Source organism: Nicotiana tabacum, chromosome 19, assembly GCF_000715075.1.
Source record: "Nicotiana tabacum cultivar K326 chromosome 19, ASM71507v2, whole genome shotgun sequence".
NCBI lineage: Eukaryota > Viridiplantae > Streptophyta > Magnoliopsida > Solanales > Solanaceae > Nicotiana > Nicotiana tabacum.
In genome coordinates, this window is record NC_134098.1 from 35,857,040 (window position 1) to 35,878,945 (window position 21,906).

The 21,906-nt window shown below is 39.1% G+C and overlaps 1 long non-coding RNA gene across 1 annotated transcript; it reads right to left on the reverse strand.

The window, feature by feature from the left end:
- Positions 1–6,370: 6,370 nt before the first annotated feature.
- On the reverse strand, positions 6,371–21,415 carry LOC142173916 (uncharacterized). The gene is made up of 3 exons (XR_012703281.1): positions 21,199–21,415; positions 8,185–10,076; positions 6,371–6,706 (listed from the first exon to the last, which is right to left on the reverse strand). It is a non-coding gene; the product is annotated as an uncharacterized LOC142173916 (long non-coding RNA).
- Positions 21,416–21,906: the final 491 nt, after the last annotated feature.

Here is a 21,906-nt window from a genome sequence, read left to right on the forward strand (position 1 = left end):
TAGACTTCCTTCTACCCAAACTCATCCATGAATAAAGAGGAGATGTACTCCATTAATCAATCACTGAAAAGATTTTATTAACAACTTCCTTTTCATTCCCATTAGCAGCTTTATTCATAATTTCCAAAACATTACGAGTTTATAGAATTAATGAAAAACATAATTTCCAAGTACCAACATTTCTACTTCAATTCCCAACATCAACCATAACCCACAACCTGTCTATGGAGCCTCTAAGTACAATAGAAGAGTAATATGAAAATGCCAGCAACAAGGCCCCGGCTATACCTCAAAACACAGTACATGAGAAACAAAAGATATATGACCCCGAAACGAAGTGGGGCTCACCAAATCAGCTGAAAAGAGTGTACTGCTATCACTGATCAATGCCGCCTGCTGAAGAAACACCCGCATCCATTAAAGATGTAGCACCCCCGACAAAAGGGACGTTAGTACTGTCGAATAGCACTAGTATGAATAGCTAAAAATCCTCTTTCAAAATAGAATTCCCATATAAGAAAAGGTAACACATAGAAACAGCAAGTCACAATCAACAATATCCAAACGTCCAGTTAAAACATAATAATTTTCAAAATAAGAACTTCATATATAATTTTGGTTGGTAGATCATTAGCACCGATATACCACCGTCTTTGTTAGCACGGAGTCCGATCACGCCAGATCGTCTAGGCCATCTCCCCACGAACAATGTGGTTTGACATGTGATGCGAAAGAAAGTTGTTACCAAGAGTAGTACCACCATATGCGCAATATGGCGTCTGATCTCCACCCGATCAGCTAGGCCGCCTTCCCACATATGCCGTGCGGGTTGACTTTTCCAATCCACAAAGGTTCCAGTTTCATCCCAATTAAGGGAAATAATCACAATCCACCCCTACACCGGCACGTGTAGTTTCAGATGTGGGCCTTATGACCCACCCTTCCTCGGTTTTGCTAATGATGCTCTCAAAAATATTTTTTTTATTTGATTTGCAAACAGAAATATCATAAATACAATTGTACTTACCTCAACATCTTTCACATTGTATAAATTCTCATTAGTATTGCCAGTCATTCACAACGACAATATTTCCTTGGCTCATTAGGCCATTCACAAGATTCTTTATTTTTGGCACGATGGCCGTATTTCATATTCCATACTTTCACCTCTTTCAATTTCAACGATCACCATCAAGTATCAACATATATGATATTTTAGAAATCATATACTTCAAATCCATTTGAAATGGAAACTTCACATACAAATGGTTTCTTCCCAAAGAATGAGGCATACCATCCAACAATAGAAAGACACATGAAAATCATAAACAATCAATACACCATTTATTCTTACAATGCTCTTCCCTAGAAATGACAATATACCAGTTCAACACATGAGTATATAGAACTCGAATCACACTAGATATATTTATAAAGCAAAGTATTAGTTAAAGCAACCACTAATGGGCATGAATTGAGTACAAAAGCTTGTAGGTAATTCTATCTTCGAGGTCATTTTTAAACAATTGAGTCGAGATTCATTTCATAATCTTTATCGCATCTTCTCAAATCATTTACACTACTAGACACAATCATAACTTAAATTCTTGGCACGTTGGCCACACTCTATATCCCCAATTAACTTATTTCACTTCCAACCATCTTTATAGATTATCAACAATAAGGCATTTCCAAATTAAGACTTTAGGTACACATACGAGTAATTAAAAGTCTTAAGAATATTGAGATTTTCTCACACAATTTGGCATACTATCTTTCATTGAAACACGACTCAACGCCATAACCTTTTAATACGCAACCCATACTTTGAAACTTACGGAAACATTATGGAATTCAATTTCAAGATAGTTTAGCCAACATACCTTAATCGAGCTTCCTTAACTCTAGAATGATCCGGAATTCTTAGCAATCACGATCTCTTAGATGAAGCATTTGTAGGTTTTTCTTGTTAATCTTCCAAGATTTGAGACAGACTTGATGAATAATTAGCCTAGGGTTTTCCCCCTCTCTCTCTAAAATACTCTCCCTTCTCCCTAAACCATCAGACTTTTGCTCAAAAATGACCCGAAGCGTGTATTTCACGAAGTAGGGTCGGGTTTTAAAAACCCAAAAATAGAGCTCCGGAAGAGGTTCTGCGGTCGCATATGCGATGGCATAATGGATATGCGGACCGCATATCGTTCGCATAATTACAGACCAAAACGATCAAAAAGTTATCCGTGTATGCGATCACTATGCGGTCCGCATAACTGTTATGCGATTGCATAATGCACCGCATAATAGTTATGTGGTCGCATAGCCGACCGTATAATTGCCCCCAGACTGGCCCTTCTCCTGCTCACTTCTGCGGCCATTATGCGGCCCGCAGACTGATTATGCGATCGCATAATAGACCGCATAAATGCGCTTTTCCCCAAAAAGTTTCCTTTACTTTCCGGTGCATTGTTCAACCCAAAAAGTCCGAACCGCGGCGAGCTTGCGATCGCATAATAGACCGCATAAATGCGCTTTTCCCCAAAAAGTTTCCTTTACTTTCCGGTGCATTGCTCAACCCAAAAAGTCCGAACCGCGGCGAGCAAGCTCGCCGCGAAGATCTTATACCATCCTTAAACACGTAAGCCTACTCCGGCACCATGAAACCTTGAATTCACTTGCAAAATTTACGGGGCTTTACACTGAAATACTTCAAAATATTTCGGGGTGTTATATTCTCCCCCCGCTTAGTATCATTCGTTCTCGAATGAGGGTCAAAATCCGCCATTAGCATTCAACGTGGTTCAACTGTTGGTTGACACACACCAGTAGTTTCAAAATTTGGCTAACTCCCTAAATTTCCAAAAATGTTTCGCCAGAGTCTCCCTTGTAACTGGGCCTATCCACCTGCCAGAGTAACACCAAAACAATTCCTAACAACACATCCGCAACTTGACAAAACATCACCATGTATAACAACATCACTAATCTCATCATTACAGGCATTATACTATCAAGAGTGGTATTTGGACATGAGCTGCACATATTTAAATCATAACACACAGAAGTACCTTTCAAATCACAATCATTTAACTATACACTCAAGTGGGAGCATTTTATTTCCTTAACACTTTTTCCCCTCCATGTGGTCTCCTCAACTTACAGACTTCGCCATAACACATTAACGGAGACAATCTCAACTCCCGGACGTTTCTAACAAGGATAGCAAATAGTTTCTCCTCACAATCCCATTATCCCTTATCTTCACCTTATTAGACATAGACACACGAAACACCGGGTACATGGAGAACAATAACAAGGAAATATCATACTCATAGTTTAGCCTATTTCCTTTCAAAATTTCATAAGGCCTAATGTGAACTCACATACTTTACCTTTATTAACAATTCACATAGCATCCTCATGCAAAAAATATTGAGAATAACCCATTCACTTTCTTCAAATCTAAATCTCCACGCCGAACACCCAAACTAAACCTTTGGCAACCTCCAACAATTTCTCTAAGATGTGCTAGCTTGACTATGACCATAAAATTTCCTATCCCATATATTTGATCACAGGATGATGCTTCTTGTTTGACATGCTTGATCCTACAATACTCGATAGATTTGCTACAAACAGGAACAACGAGGTTCGAGATTTTGCTGGAATTATTCAAGAATCCATCAACATGCTGAGCACGGCATTTTAGGAGGTTATATCCTAAGAGACATGAAGGTCACTACCAATAACGCTGACATGGTGATTCGTTGTGGTGACATCATCGGTTCAACAAACGAGTCATAGAGTTGCCTAGTAGGCATTGATAATGTAGGGAAAATGTTCATGATTCTGAGATTTAAAAGAAATGAGTCATGAAAAGGACATCAACAATTGTTTCATTCCATTCGTGCCTTATTTGGCAATAGTAAGCCTTAAAGAGAGCTAACACTTATGTGACTCGCCTCTTGGTATGTAGGGAAAAATCAGTTTAACTCGAAATGAGAATATGCTAGCACCCTGAATATGATATGGGTTTCAAGATACACAAAGTTGCATTACACTCTTAACAGTAACTAGCACAAGGTATCTATGCCACAAGCTTATGAGGATGAAAAGAAGTTGAACACTTGTGAGATTATTATCATTCCCACAGCTTAACCTTTGCCAATATTAGATCCTATGTGAGAGGACTAGAGATACGACGAGTTTGTCTTTCAATTCAATATGCTCATCATAAGGTTGCTTAACTTTCAATCTCACACAAGTGGAATCATGTAGCTAGAACATCTTAATGTTGGGATAAAATTATGCATTAGCTAGAGAGAATGAACACTTTGCCGTGAGCTAGACATGTTTTTGCCATAACAACTCTCAAGTTGCCACATCAGGCCAATTCACAGGCAACCACAATACTGGGAACACGGTGAGTTACTCACTGAGGCATGATCTAGGTGGACATGAAAGTCATACTGAGATGGGTAAACAACAAGACCTCCCTGTGACGAATTTGTGATAAATCTCAAGTTGCTGAGAAACTTTATGCGTATAAGTGGCCCCTTTCAATTGACATGTACGCACATGACAGGTGCTAAGATATACTCTCATGTTACTAGACAATGAAAAGGATTCAAAAATACTATTCATAAAGGAGTAGAATAATTGTTCCAACCATAGAAGTTACATATACCGGAGAGGAAAACAGTAACTCAAAAAGGATCTCAACACTAGGCTGCTTTCCATTGGATATGATACCACATAGGTAAATATTATGATGCATGTATAGGCACAAATGAGCAGATGTTATCCATTTGAATCAAAAGATTCTGTACGAAATTCATCAAGTATTATCCCTTGTTGAGAATTTAGGGAAGCACTGGGAAGTATTAACCTAGGGTTATAACGCAATTCAAGGAACCCATTATAGAACTCAATTTCTCAAGAGGTTGTAAATATAAGGAATTGTGATAAAGAGGCTTCATGAATACTGTGTCTCGTTCTAAGAGTAGATATAGAGAATGACTCATAAAGTTGTTTCGGTTCTATCCCAACTTCCATAGTAACATAAGAAGTGACGTATGGCAGAGTGGAACCGGGATCAATAAAAGCATACACATCATGAGATCGGACAGTCAATATACCTGTAACCACATCTGGAGAAACCTCAAACTTTTGATGTCTCCTCATAGCATAAAACCTGTTGGGCCCTCCCGAGCTCTAAATACCACCCCTAGTTGTTCCACGCCCTGCAGGCGTTATAGTGCCTCTAGCTGGGGGAGGCGCTATGGATGTAGTAGCTACAGAACTGGCTGGCTGTGCCATACCCTTGCCCATGCTCTGGCGAGACAAATAACAATCTCTTTGAAAGTGGCCTGTCATACCACACTTGTAGCATACCTTTGTACCATAGTGACACACTCATAGATGGCATCTCCTACACTTCACACAATGGGGATGAGGTCCGCTGAACTGACTCATCTCACTGACCTGATATTTACCCTTTTTGCATACATCATAAGCATACCCCTTATCCTTCCTCCAAGCTTCCAATGCGGGATTAACAATTCCAGCACCGGATTGCTGTGTGGGCCTTTGGAATTGCCCAAAGATACCACCTCTAACGCGTTGCTGAGCATACTCACAACACGATGCCAAATGTTCCTTCCCGCATGACGGACATAACTGGATGGGTGTACCCAACCTAGGGCATTTGTTCTTCTTGTGCCCCCTGTTTCCACAACCATAACATATCATCCAACATGTTCCCAAGTGTCGCTTCTTGCAAATCACACAATCTGGTTCATTAGCACCAACAACACTTTTACGTTTCTTAGATTCTCTCACCACTCGATCCGGTGGTGCGGTGACAGTGGTAGGAATAAGGACACTTCCCTTAGCAATAAGTTCTTCCAACCCCTCCATGGCTCGACGCATTCTCCCAACGAACTCTTATGTAATCTCTCCCAGATTCACTGGAGCGGTCATTCCCTCCTCGTTGTTTTGAACTCGTGGATTACTCATCTGAAATAAAATCATGAGACATAACGAGGAAATTAGCTTCCTATCTTGAGCTCTATCGCACGATCTGGAGTATCAAAGAAGTGTGAAATTCCTAAATGTCCAAGTAGCCTCCTCATTATAGATGTGGTCGATAACACACCGATAAGAAGGACTCTACTAGACATGGCTCCGAGACATCCTAGGACACTTTAAAACTTTAAGCTCTGATACCAAGTTTGTCACGCCCCAAACTCAGGGAGCGCGACCGGTGCTCAATCGAGAGAACTCGGTCGAGCAAGCTTATTAGGCTTCCTTCTACCCAAACTCATCCATGAATAAAGAGGAGATGTACTCCATTAACCAATCACTGAAAAGATTTTATTAACAACTTCCTTTTCATTCCCATTAACAGCTTCATTCATAATTTTCAAAACATTACGAGTTTATAGAATTAATGAAAAACATAATTTCCAAGTACCAACATTTCTAATTCAATTCCCAACATCAACCATAACCCACAACCTGTCTACGGAGCCTCTAAGTACAATAGAAAAGTAAAATGGAAATGCCGGCAACAAGGCCCCGGCTATACCTCAAAACACAGTACATGAGAAACAAAAGATACATGACCCCGAAACGAAGTGGGGCTCACCAAATCAGCTTAAAAGAGTGTACTGCTATCACTAATCAATGCCGCCTGCTGAAGAAACACCTGCATCCATTAAAGATGCAGCGCCCCCGGCAAAAGGGACGTTAGTACTGTCGAATAGCACTAGTATGAATAGCTAAAAATCCTCTTTCAAAATAGAATGCCCGTATAAGAAAAGAAAACACATAGAAATAGCAAGTCACAATCAACAATATCCAAACATCCAGTTAAAACATAATAATTTTCAAATTACGAACTTCATATAAAATTTTTGTTGGGAGATCATTAGCATCGATATACCACCATCTTTGTTAGCACAGAGTCCGATCACGCCCGATCGGCTAGGCCATCTCCCCACGAACAATGTGGTTTGACATGTGATGCGAAAGAAAGTTGTTACCAAGAGTAGTACCACTATATGCGCAATATGGCATCTGATCTTCACCCGATCAGCTAGGCCGCCTTCCCACATATGTCGTGCGGGTTGACTTTTCCAATCCATAAAAGTTCCAGTTTCATCCCAATTAAGGGGAATAATCACAATCCACCCCTATACCGGCACGTGTAGTTTCAGGTGTGGGCCTTATGACCCACCCTTCCTCGGTTTAGCTAATGATGCTCCCAAAAACATTTTTTTTATTTGATTTGCAAACAGAAATATCATAAATACAATTGTACTTACCTCAACATCTTTCACATTGTATAAATTCTCATTAGTATTCCAGTCATTCACAACGACAATATTTCCTTGGCTCATTAGGCCATTCACAAGATTCTTTATTCCTAGCACGATGGCCGTATTTCATATTCCACACTTTCACCTCTTTCAATTTCAACGATCACCATCAAGTATCAACATATATGATATTTCAGAAATCATATACTTCAAATCCATTTGAAATGGAAACTTCACACACAAATGGTTTCTTCCCAAAAAATGAGGCATACCATCCAACAATAGAAACACACATGAAAATCATAAATAATTAATACACCATTTATTCTTACAATGCTCTTCCCTAGCAATGACAATATACCAGTTCAACACATGAGTATATAGAACTCGAATCACACTAGATATATTTATAAAGCAAAGTATTAGTTAAAGCAACCACTAATGGGCATGAATTGAGTACAAAAGCTTTTAGGTAATTCTATCTTCGAAGTCATTTTTAAACAATTGAGTCGAGGCTCATTTTATAATCTTTATCGCAACTTCTCAAATCATTTGCACTACTAGACACAATCATAACTTAAATTCTTGGCACGTTGGCCACACTCTATATCCCCAATTAACTTATTTCACTTCCAACCATCTTTATAGATTATCAACAATAAGGCATTTCCAAATCAAGACTTTAGGTACACATACGAGCAATTAAGAATCTTAAGAATATTGAGATTTTCTCACACAATTTGGCATACTATCTTTCATTGAAACACGACTCAAAGCCATAACCTTTTAATACGCAACCCACACTTTGAAACTTATGAAAACATTATGGAATTCAATTCCAAGAGAGAAAGTTTAGCCAACATACCTCAATCGAGCTTCCTTAACTCTAGAATGAGCCGAAATTCTTAGCAATCCCGATCTCTTAGATGAAGAACTTGTGGGTTTTCCTTGTTAATCTTCCAAGATTTGAGCAAGACTTGATAAATAATTAGCCTAGGGTTTTCCTCTCTCTCTAAAACACTCTTCCTTCTCTCTAAACCATTAGAATTTTTCTCAAAAATGACCCAAAGCATGTATTTAACGAAGTAGGGTCGGGTTTTAAAAACCCAAAAATGGAGCTCCGTAAGAGGTTCTGCGGTCGCATATGTGACCGCATAATGGATATATGGACCGCATATTGGTCGCATAATTACAAACCAAAACGATCAAAAAGTTGTCCGTGTATGCGATCACTATGCTATCCGCATAACTGTTATGCGATCGCATAATGCACCGCATAACAGTTATGCGGTCGCATATCCGACCGCATAATTGCCCCCATACTGGCCCTTCTCCTGTTCACTTCTGCGGCCATTATGCGGCCCGCAGAGTAATTATGCGGTAACATAATGGACCGCATAAACGCGCTTTTCCGCCAAAAATTTTCTTTTACTTTCCGGTGCATTGTTCAACCCAAAAAGTCCGAACCGCAGCGAGCAAGCTCGCCGTGAATATCTTATACCATCCTCAAACACGTAAGCCTACTCCGGCACTAGGAAAACTTGAATTCACTTGCGAAATTTACGGGGCTTTACACTGAAATACTTCAAATATTTCTGGGGTGTTACATGAAGACTGGACTGAGTGAGCACTATAAGAACCGTGGCTAGCTGATGCGCCACAATGAGCTGGATGAGTCGTCTGAGCGGGCCTATAAGGACGACCCCTACTGTGGTAGGACTGCCCCCAGAAGGTACACCACCAAAACCGCCCGAACCTCGAGGCCTCTTGGCTTCCCTCTCACCCCGCTCCTGGTTATGAACCATCTCTATCTGCTGAGCAATGTCAACCACCTCGTCAAAAGTGGCACCAGATACCCTCTCTCTAGTAATAAGCAATAACAACTGATACGTGAGGCCATCAATGAACCTCATGATCCTCTCCCTATCATTGGGAACAAGCCAAACCGTATGGCGAGCTAGTTTAGAAAACCTCATCTCGTACTGGGTCAAAGATATGCCATCCTGCCGAAGCTGCTCAAACTGCCTGCGCAGATCCTCCCTGCGAGACTACGGTATGAACTTCTCCAAGAAGAGAACGGAGAACTCCTATCGTGTAAGTGGTGCTGCACCGACTGTTCTACGCCTCTCATAAGTCTCCCACCATCTAAAGGCAGACCTAGAAAATTGAAAAGTAGTGAACGAGACCCCACTGGTCTCCAGAATACCCGTTGTCCGAAGCATCTGCTCGCACCTATCCAGAAAGCCCTGAGCATCCTCTGACTCAACACCGCTAAATGATGGAGGTCTAAGCCTCCCAAATCTCTCAAGCCTCCTCTACTCATCATCAGCCATAACGGGGACTATCGGGGGCTGAGAAGCTGCAACCGGCTGGGCTGGCAGTACCTCCGATGTCTGAAGTCCCTGCATCGCCTACTCTAGAGTACGAGCAGCGGGGGTATGAGTACCTTCTCTGGCCTGAGCTGATACCACCTGAGCAAGTCAAGTGCAAATCATCAATATTTGGGCCAAAGCCTCTTGAAGGCCTGGAATCACAATAGGCACCGCTAGTGCCTGAGCTGGCCCCACTGGCTCAACTACATCTGGAACCTACTTCTGAGCTGGAGCGACTGGTGGATCTGCAGGTGCTGCCCTAGCTGCTGTACGAGATGGCACCTCTGCCCCTGTCACGGCCCCTACTGCGACCTCGGCCTCTTGTGGCCCTAGCTGGTGGTACTGGTGGCTGTCCATCCTGTCTAGTAGCACGTGTCCTCACCATCTGTGAGAGAATAGAATACAGAAGTTTAGTTACTGGAACCAACAAATCCGCAAGACAAGAATACATGAATGTAAAATTTCCTAAGGGTTCATCAGTGTTACACCCCATATTTTCATACGTGGAAGTACGCCATAAGTAAATTGATGAAAACTCGAAAATGAGATGTTACATCCCGCATTTTCGTACGTTAAAGTTTCGTCGTAAATTAATCGACATAAGCTCGGGAATGAGATTATTTTGAGGCCATAAGTATTATGCTATTTCAAACCATAAGTATTATGCTATTTCAAACAAGTAATAAGTAAATTCGTAAAGGTGAGAGGGTAAGCGAATCGAAAAAAATGAGTTTCGTCAAAATTTGACATTTTAAGATAAAATACGGTCCGAGTTATAATACCCGGTATTTATGGACTATCCACATAACCATGATAGTAGGGTACATAAAGTGTGTTAAAAGTGACTAGTATTTAAATCGAGATAATTCTTAATTATGTGGATAATTGGGTAATTAATAATTTTTGGTGGGAGATTAACTAATTAATTAAGCTTTTTGATAAGCTTAATCCCCCCCCCCAAACGTGGCAAGCACACTAACCCAAATAAGTGACTCATATACGCTGTAGCAAGGCGTCACATTGTTAGAGCATACAACAAGATTTCACATTCTCTTTAGCTTTCTGATCAAGATTTTCATAATGATATTCACTTCCCTCAACACATGCAAGCTAATGTTTGCTTATCCCCTTAAGATTAGAAGACACAAGCATCATGTTTCAGAAAGATTGCACACATGATTTGACAATGGTCGGAGCTGGTATATTGTCAAAATCATATATAATTTCATACAAATTACATACGTGATTTGCTACAATCAAATCTCATACAAGACTACTTAATACTTAGCAACGTGAGATTTTGCAATTCTAAGGAAGTACGGTGTAATCTTTCTCAAGAATATCATACGGATTTTTCCCTACTTCGATCTGCCGTTACGTGTTTTATTGCAACTGACGTGTATTAAAGGGTTTGTCAAGAGAATCAGCTCAGGTATGTTAAGGCTGTCCCTTCTTTCTTTTTGGCATGATCCATACGATACAAACAAAATGAGCAAATGCACAATTTTCATAAATGACTCTATTCATAGAAATACTAGAGGTTCCTATGTTATTGATTCCCCATATGTCTTATTCTTCTATCGTCTGTTCATGGGTCTCAGAAAATACGTAAGTGGATAAAATTTACTTTATGATATTAATCAAAGGCATAATGGTATTATGACATTGCGAAGAAATTTTATTGACGTACTTTTCATGCATTGCAATATTATTAACGTATTTCTTATGCATTTCATGCATTTATATATATACATTGACCCATGACTAGATGGAGTTATATATGCGTATATATGTATATTATATGTATATGGGATATGGGAAAAGGTTATGGCGTTATATACGCACCACCACCTGATCAGCTGGTATACGTTGATGATTTGCCCACAGTGGCTGAAATGATATGATGGGATGCCCTCAGAGGCTTGATGATATTATGTACGCATATACCTATGCATGGTATGACATTTATACGCATATGCATGACATTATAAATATTAATGATTCATAAATTTATTCAGACTTACATGTTGAGTCTTTTACTCCATGTTTCTCCCATGTCTATTGTTTACTGATTTTCATTCCTTAAATACTCGGTACATTATTTGTACTGACGTCCTTTTTGCCTGGGGATGCCGCGTTTCATGCCCGCAGGTCCCGATAGACAGGTTGAGAATCCTCCAAGTAGGCTATCAGCTCAGCAGAAGGTATCAGTGCGCTCCATTTTCTCCGAAGTTGCTTATTTGGTCAGTATAATTAGGACATGTATTGAATGGTATGGCGGGGCCCTGTCCCGACCTTTATGATATTTATGTACTCTTAGAGACTTGTAGATAGATGTCATGTATACAGATACTTGTATAGCCTTGTCGGCCTATGTTTTGAGTTTCTAAATGATCATGTTGGCCTTATAGGCCCGTATGTCACGCATGTAAGTTTCTATATCAGGTTGGGTCATTTTATGTCAAGTATTCTCTCATGTTTATTCTACTTATCTCACGACAGCCTCTCTGGCTCATTTACCTATGATAGTATGATACGAAAGATACGTTACGTTGGTATTCGGATGAGTAAGGTACCGAGTGCCCGTCGCAGCCCATCGGTTTGGGTCGTGACAAAAGTGGTATCAGAGCAGTTCTGTCCTAGGGAGTCTACAAGCTGTGTCTAGTAGAGTTTTGTTTATGGGTGTGTCATGCACCACACTTATAAGCAAGAGGCTACAGGGCATTTAGGACTGTCACTCTTTCTTCTTACTCTAGATCGTGTGGTAGAGCTCAGTTGTAAGAACTCAATTTCCTAAGCTCTATCTTATTCGTAATACAACGATGCCTACATCCAGAAAGACAGTTGGTAAGAGATTGCATGTGGATGTGGAAGAGTAAGCCAGAGGAACTCGATTTTTCATGATGCTTATGATGAGCAAATATAAGGTCTTCAGTAGAACATGTGTGTACTAAGACGTGTAAGCCTCTCGATAAGGAGCCCTAAGGCATGAATATCTACCCATCCATATGGTAAAAAGCAACGAGAGAATCAGAAGGTACAAGTTTCAAAAAGTAAAAGAAGCAAGGTGAGAAGGGTATGAGGTACCCGATTAATGAAGATTATCGGTATTTACAATTCAGGCAGAAAAATATAAGCATTTTGAATTACCTTCAATAATAATAGATGTATATACAATTAGCCACGCCCATCTCAATTATGCCCTATGGGAGCAGGCAGATTTGGTTTAAGAGGAGGACAGAATATCAGTATCCGGCTGGGGATAGAGTAATCCAAAATGGTGGATGGATTGCTTGCGTTAGTTGACATTTTCGAAGGATATAGCAAATGTGCTAATAGATCTCCTTGTGAGACCCCAGATGGTGCACTCTAGAATAGTACAGCTAGATATGAGTACTACAAAGATACGCACTGGAAGACTGAAAGGGATAAATATTATTTTCGTGTGGCTCCCATCCCTAGTAGAGAAAGAATGTTACGCAACCCGAAGAGTGAGTAGATGGAGCAAGGGAACTAAAAGCAAAAGAATGTCTTGTCCAAGTTTTCAGAATAAAGTGATAGACATAAATGTTAGTGAGAAATAAGAATAGAGTTAATGAAGTATTATGAGTAAGGTGTGCTACATGGATGATAATGGTAGATAAAAAAATGACAGTATTACAGAGTCTATAGTCAAGGGAAGGAAAAGATGAGAGGTGACAGGCTTTGTGACAACAAAAGAGTATAGGACATAAAGTCATATCCTCATTTCGAGAAATAAGTTCGTGACTCTAGCGTGATAACTAGAAGGAAAAGTTAGACCCCAGAGTAATACAAATCAGTATGGGCTGGTGAACAAGGTAAACTAAATATGAATTAGGGACTGGGTGATTTGATAATAGTTGGCATCATGAGAATTTCATAGATTGCGTTCTGACGATAATAGAATGGAGGATAGAAGAATACCCTTTAAAGGTCATTCAGGAAGACGCTTCCCTAAAGCAAGCAATGTGAGAAAAGTTAAGCTTAAGGGACTATGTGTGCCAGTTACACTAGGTGTCACCTCCGTGAGTAAAGAATTTTGTTATCCTTGGTAGAGAAGGATTACCGCAAGGCGAGTAAGGGTCATCGATGATGTGAAAAGATGTCAAAGATGAAGAGGTAAAACATCTATAGGTAGATCGTCGTGACACTAAATCTTAGTACTCCCCTAAAGGGGGGGAATATGAAGGGATGTGGTATTAAGTCAGAATTAAGCAGTTCTAGTAACTATGGAATGGTAAAGGAAGAATGCGATAAAAATGAGAAAAGGGATGAGATTGCACTGATTCAAATCCTACAGATATGCTACGATTCCAGAACATTATGCAAACACGATGTCAAGAAAAGAAAGTAAGGGTTCCTACCCGAGATGTTATTGATAAATAAGAAGCCAGTGCGGGACGTAAGTTAAGACAGAGGGAATAAACCAAGAGGGATTAAGCAGAATACATATATGAGAATGGACCAACGAGCAGTTAGTAGTTGATTCAGGAAGAGTCTAGTTATAGCTAGACAAGAGGTTACAGATAAATCAACAAATTGTGCAAGATAAACATAGTGAACCCCAACATGGGAATTCAGTCTCCCAGATACGACTTCGTGACCCTTGAGAAATATTCAGATAAGAGTTGGGGTAGTTAAAGGTACCGTATAAATATTACGGAAATAAAAGATAGTCTTACTAGGAAGACAGTCAAAACTTCAGTTCAGGAGCAACCCTACAAGCACAAGGGCGTGGAGATAAGTAACCATGGATAATTATAGGCGAGGAAGAACATAAAAAATTCCGTCAAGTATACGATGTAATAAGCTCGTAGCTTTACAAGAGTCAGAAGGTCTTCCCTAAGTACTACAACGAAAGACTAGCTGAGGAAATAAGGAAGAAGGCTTCAACCTAAGCACATTGACCTAAAGATGAAATTGTCATGTAAAAACAGTCTCACTACAACATTGTATACACTCCATAAGAAAGTGGCACCTACCATGGCTAAGGAACGGTAAGAAAAGTCAAAAGTAATATTCGAGATCATATGAGTTGCATGAAAAGTTTGGCATGCGTGAGAACTAAGATAAGCTAAGTATGCATGCAACAAGTGGCAAAACGACCTGGAAAAGTAATTGCTTACATTTAAAGAAAGTTGAGAAGGAATGAAAGGAATTATTCGATCAGTGATCCAGAGTTAGTTACGTTATGAACGCACTTAAGATTTCAGAATATTATCCATGCAGCATATATATTGGCAATCATACAGCCATAGAAGACTCTGGTATAAGTTGAAAGAAAGAAGTGAGTCCATGGCATAGATAAAGGATTGAATTGTTAAATGATGGTATCACAGATATTCCATAGCGTCCATGAGCCACAGATTGGAAGATAGCTTAAGCCTGCATAAAGGTTGATCAAAGGGAAGAGGAAACTAAAGAGTTACATCAACTAAGTAAATCAGGAGTCTGATTATTGGACCAAGAAAATTATAGACCTCGTGATTGAGAACATTGCAGGATCACTCTTAATATCAGAGGTACAAAAGAGATAGTACAACAACCATATTCTATAACAGCTCTACAATAAATCCAGTTAGAAGAGTACCAGCCTCATAAGAAGTCAGTATGAAGCTCCCACTGGATTGTGTGTGGATCAGAGGTGCAAGTATTATAATAGAGCTTCAAGTTGTAGATGTGAATTATACCTATATGGAAGGGAGGTCATGAAAGTAATAGAAGATATGATGCGAGATTTTAAGGTAAAGGTGAATAACGTACGAGATACTCAAATGCAGAAGATTGTGAATAATTCATACTTCGGATAGAAGGCTAGAAGCGCAGGGATTCAATATCCAGGAATGATAGCGACATCATCAGTGGCATATCTTCCAGCCTATGGTTTCTAGGTACCGAGAGATCTAGTCAAGAGAGCAAAGAAGAGTTGGAGACGATGTGATGTTTCGCTTGATGTTCCAGAATAACATAAGAAAATCTATGGTGCAAGCAAGTTGAAGGAAGGTGTCAAATTATATAAATAGATATGTGTAGGTCGCAAGCTAAAGTATGGTAAAGCGACAAGGTTTTTGGAAGACATTAGTAAGGATAAGAAAGGGCGAGTGAGAAGGTGACGAGAATGGATAAGTCCTCGGGATTAAGCCCATGAAAACAAGAGAACTGATGGTTTCTCTAAGTTATAGAAAGCTCAGTATAGCCTGAATAAACTCAAAGGAGTCTAAGACTAATAGCATTTAGAAGAGATGGAATGCTGCTCTGGTAGTAAAATAAGGGTGTAATTGTGATAGATAAAGGATGACATTTGGGCCTTCGCTTGAGTAATGATTTGAAAACAAATAGGGGATTTCATGAATTGTACAGGATTAAAATACCCACGTAAGGTGAATCACATTGGGATGCTATGAAATACGGTTATAAAAGCATGGTATTGCTCCAGGTGGATCAGTCTAATCATTTTAGATGTTCCCTGCAACGACCCGACCGGTCATTTTGAGAATTTTAGTCCCGATCGGTGGCATAAGAGATTGAGTAGCTTCGTATTATGTGTATTGACTTGCGTGCGTGTTGAATTCAGTTACCGGATAATTCGGAGTGATTTGGGACACTTAGTCCCTAAAATGGAAGCTTAAGTCTTAGGATTTTGACAGTAGTCTGAATTGTGTGAAGATGACTCCGGAATGGAGTTTTGTCGGTTCCGTTACCTCTATTGGGTGATTTTGGACTTAGGAGCATGTCTGAACTGTAAATCTGAGGTCTATAGCTGATTTAGGCTTGAAATGGCGAAAGTTAAATTCGTGGAGATTTGGACCGGAAGTGGACTTTTTGATATTAGGGTCGGAATATGATTCCAAGAGTTGGAATAGCTCCGTTATGTTATTTGGGACTTGGCTGCAAAATTTGATGTCATTCCGGGTTGGTTTGATAGGTTTCGACACGAGTTTTTGAGGTTGGAAGTTTTGAAAGTTCTTAAGTTCGATTCATGGTGCGATTCATATTTTCAGCGTTGTTCGATGTGATTTAAGACCTTGAGCGAGTCTGTGTTAGGTTATGGAACATGTTTGTGTGTTTAGACGGGGTCTCGAAGGCCTCGGGTGTGTTTTGGATGGGCTACGGGCCATTTTCTTCTATTTTTGAACTGCTGTTTTCTGTCATCTGGTTTCCTTAATCGCGTTCGGATCCCATCATTCGAGTTCGCGAAGATTAATTTTGGAGGAGGAATTCGTTGTTCTTCGTGTTCGCATGATCACATTCGCGATCGCGAAGGTCTGCCTTCTCCTTCTTTGCGTTCGAATCTGTTCCCTCGCGTTCGCGTAGTGCAAATTGTGGAGAATGAATTATTGTTCTTCACGTTCGCGTGATTCCATTTGCTATCGCAAAGGTTTGCTTTCTCCTTCTTCGCGTTCGCATGCCATTTCACGCGTTCGCATGCCGTTTCACGCATTCGCGTAGGCCAGTTCCTGGGCCATTAATTTCCTTCTTCGCGATCGCACAACATCAATTCCGGGCAGTAGCCATTTCCTCTTCGCGATCGCAGCTCCTCTTCCGCGATCGCGATGCATTCAGGCCTGGGCAGAATGTAAGTTTTTCCAAATCGAGGGTTCGGCCATTTTTATCATATTTTGACTTGTAGAGCTCAGTTTTAAGCGATTCCTTGTGGGTTTTTCAAGAAAATCGATTGGGTAACTGTTCTTTACCTAGAATTTATTTATTTCCATGATTCTATCTTTATTTTTATCATTTAATTTGGGTTTTGAGTTGAGGAAAATGGTGGTTTTTGAAGAAAATTTGAAAATATAAAAAATCACGATTTGGGGGACGAAATGGTATCGGAATTTGATGATTTTAGTATGGTTAGACTCGTGAGTGAATCAGTGTTCGTATTTTGTAATTTTACCCGATTCTGAGACGTGGGCCCGGGTCGACTTTTTAGGACGGATTTCGGAATTTCTGTTAAAGTATTGATTTCATTAATTAGATGAGTCCTTAAGTGTTTGGCTAGATTTGGGCCATTCGGAGTCGGATAATCGAGGAAACGATATTTTACGGACTGGTTGAGCTTGGTTCGAGGTAGGTATCTTGCCTAACCTTGGGGGGGGGGAGGGGATTTTCCCCTTTGGATTTGCGTCTTCTATGTTGATTGTAGTCCATGTACGCGAGGTGGCAAGTGCGTGTTTGGACTTATTTGTGAAAAGTTGGCCTTTTAGGATTCTTAGGTCCTTACATTCACCGAGTATGAAGTTGTTCTTGATATGATTAAGTTCTTATTTGCTAGTTTCACCTCTACATGCTTTAATTAGAATTAATTGTTTCAGGATTTACTCTCATTTGACTTAGCTGGAGATTTTACCTCTTCTATTGACATGCTATCTTTTCATATCTTCTTATCTTTATTTGGAATTATAATTATCTCTTCTGTAATTGTTCATCCTTAATTGAAGTTGTTCTACTTCTTTCTTAATTGCCCAACCTTAAAAGAAGTTAGATATCCTATATTTTAGTTGACTTGTCCTTATTTGGAATTATTCACCTTGTGTTAGCTCCCTCGTTGTCGAACTGTATATTGTGGACCCTTTGCTACATAGTATTTCCTTTCTTGTTGAGTTATTCTTATTATGACTAGCATTCCTTATTGTGGCTACTCCTTGTAAATTAGATCCTCTGTTTCTTTGAGTTATGGAATTTTTAGGTTGACTTATTTGCCGTACCCTTGTATTATTGTCACTGTTGCTGTTGTACTTATTGTTGTGATGCACGAGGTTTCTGTCATGCGGTTGTGGTTATTGTGATGCACGAGGTTTCTACCGTGCGGTTGTTGTTATGGGGTTGCACAAGGTTTCTGTCGTGCTATTGTTACTATTGATATTTGCACATGCGGCATGACAAGGTGGGATATATATATATATATATATATATATGACAAGGCGGGATATATATATATATATTGATGGGTTGCGCATGTGGCGAGACAAGGTGGGAACATTATTATGCATGTGTGGCGAGACAAGGCGGGCATTTATGTTACTATTGCATATGTGGCGAGACAAGGTGGGCTATGTCAGAGATTGAATAGTGATGATGTGTGATGGCCTGGGGGCATTCTTGTTGTTGATATTTGTGTAGTGGTACACTTACCTGTGTGAGCTTTATCTTTTGAAAGTTGTGAGAAAATATTCTACGTGTTGTCTGTTCTTTTTCCTTAGGCTTATTTGCTGGTATAGACTATGTTAGGACACTTGCACAAGCATACACATAGTTAAGAACTCTTATCGGATAAGAGGTTTTCTTGATATTGTTGGGTATAGATGCTCACCCTTGTTTACTTGCCTTCTATGTGAGAATGGCTCTATTGGCATGTGAGTCGTTAGTGCGGTTATGAGATGTTATGAGGGCATAGGATGCCAAGAGTTAGGGTTCAGGTATTGAGACCCGTGAGTTGTGATTTGTCCGAGGTTCGGTACCTCGTGGAGTTGTTGACTAAAACCTGATGTAAAAACGATTGTAGTTGCTGAGTTATTACTTGTCTTTGTTGTATTTGTGATTCCGGATTTAGGTTGTGTTCCATTCACTTTTCTGTGTCATTGTTTTATGGTATTCCGCTGACACTTGTTGTTTCCTTTCTTGTTGCAATTACTGTATTGTGAGTCATATTGCCTAGTCTTTATGTAGATATCATTTTTTTTGTTCCTATATTTATACTTGTTCAGTTTATTAGACCAATGGATGTCTTGACTATTCTTCATCACTACTCCACCGAGGTTAGTCTTGATACTTACTGGGCACCGCTGTGGTATGCTCATTCTACACTTCTGCATATTTTTGTGCAGATCCAAGTATCTATTCATTAGTAGCTGTGCGGGTCGTTGCTGTGGAGACTCAAGGTGAAACTGTTGTTGCGTTCGTAGGCTTCAGAGTCACCTTCAAATATTCATTTTGCACTATTTATTCTTATTTCTAGACAGTTGTATTTAGAATTTTTTTAGCAAACACTCTGTAGAGCTTATGACTTGTACTACAGATTTTAAAAATTATAAATTTAAGGGATTTCTATTTCAAATTGTTAGATGTTATTTAAATAATGTTGTTGCTCCAATTAATGTTAGGCTTACCTAGTCCCTAAGACTAGGTGCCATCACGATACCCAACAGAGGGAAAATTGGGTCGTGACATTCCCCAATGAGACGTGAGTCCTAGTGGCAGTGTTACATAAGAGGTCACGTTATCAGTGGTAGCTTATGGATCGACATTAGGGTGAATCAACAATAAATGGATAAAAGTTACAAAGTATGAGATGAGATTAGGCTATCAGTCTTAAAATGAACAGTAATGAAGAATCATTAAAGGACTTAGATTTATACATATAGGATAAGCAATGAGAGTAACCTGGAGTTTGGTAGCAGACCTCAGTAACGATAAATCGAAGTAAGAGTTATAGTATAATATGACCTACCTAGATGCAGTAAAATTATGCGGATAGATAATCGGGTCTATGAAATAAGATATAGCAATATTCGTAAGTTCGACAAAGTACCGAGCGAAGAACTCCAGCAATGGCTAAAAACTGGAGGAAAAAGGAGAGAAGAGTCGCATAGGCGCACTTACAAGGACAAAGTCGTACAGACTGCATAATAGAAGGTAGCAACAGTTACGAGATTGGGAGAATTCTGACCACGAGTCGTGGTGTGAGAAAGAGGCCTAAAGGGGGGAATGCCCCGGCCTTTGGATTTATTCACAGAACAGTTGCGTAGATGGCAAGGAGAGTATTAAGGTATTCACAATAGTTATAAGTTATGATAACGATAAGTGTATCAGTCAACATTCGAGGACGAATGTTCCGAAGGGGAGAATGATGTTACACCCCAAATACTCTGTTTGTGCAGGTTTTTCTACAAATTCCCTAAAAGGCCAACTAGACTCTTACCTCTAGGTCTTTAAATGTGGCTAGCGAAAGAAGTTGTGGGCCTAATCCATTATGCACTCAATATTATGATATAATAGAATCAATTTATTATTCAACTAATATGTACTATTATAAATTAAGCCTATTCAAATATTTATTTCAAATAATATTCTTCCTATCCCTCAACACATAAATATTAGTTCTAAATATAATATATGTGTGTGTGTGTGTCAAATAAATATTTACTATTATCTATATAATAAATAAGGAATTATAATTAAAGTATTAACTTAAAAGTTTATTCTTGAAATAATGAGCTATTAAATTCTCCCCCACTTAACCTATTATATAACAAAATACAATTAATCCAACATATGTGTGCAAAACTCCGAAACTAATTTCATGTGCAAAGTTCTGAAATTAAATTCCAAAAATGCAATCTTGAGAAGTTTTGTCCATCATTAAAGGGTAAGGATTTTCATTATTAAATTACAGTTCTATTTCTAAGGCCTCAGAAGTACATCAATATCAACCATTATCACTTGTTCACAAAAATAATAATCATAAAGTGAAAGAAATATTTCAATACCTCATAATTTATTGTGATAAAATAGCCGAAACTAAGGTCCTCGCCGTCATCGTTTCTTCTTTTGGTTCGCTGATCATTGAGCTATCAATCCCGTTGGCCAAGAATTCCATTAACCAATGATAACAAATAAAAAATCACATAGCATCCATTGTTTCCAGCTCACTGGCGTGTTCCTTCCAAATACTCTGTTTGTGCAAGTTTTTCTACAAGTTCCCTAAGAGGCCAACTAGACTCTTACCTCTAGGTCTTTAAATGTGGCCAGCGAAAGAAGTTGTGGGCCTAATCCATTATGCACTCAATATTATAATATAATAGAATCACTTTATTATTCAACTAATATGTTCTACTATAAATTAAGCCTATTCAAATATTTATTTCAAATAATATTCTTCCTATCCCTCAACACATAAATATTAGTTCTAAATATAATATATGTGTGTGTGTGTGTCAAATAAATATTTACTATTATCTATATAATAAATAAGGAATTATAATTAAAGTATTAACTTAAAAGTTTATTCTTGAAATAATGAGCTATTAAATTCTCCCCCACTTAACCTATTATATAACAAAATACAATTAATCCAACATATGTGTGCAAAACTCCGAAACTAATAGATATATAAATAAGCCTAAAAATTCTAAATTAGGTATACCTCTTTCTTGAAAAATCTAAGGTCTGAACCGACCTAAGGCAAAAAATAAAAG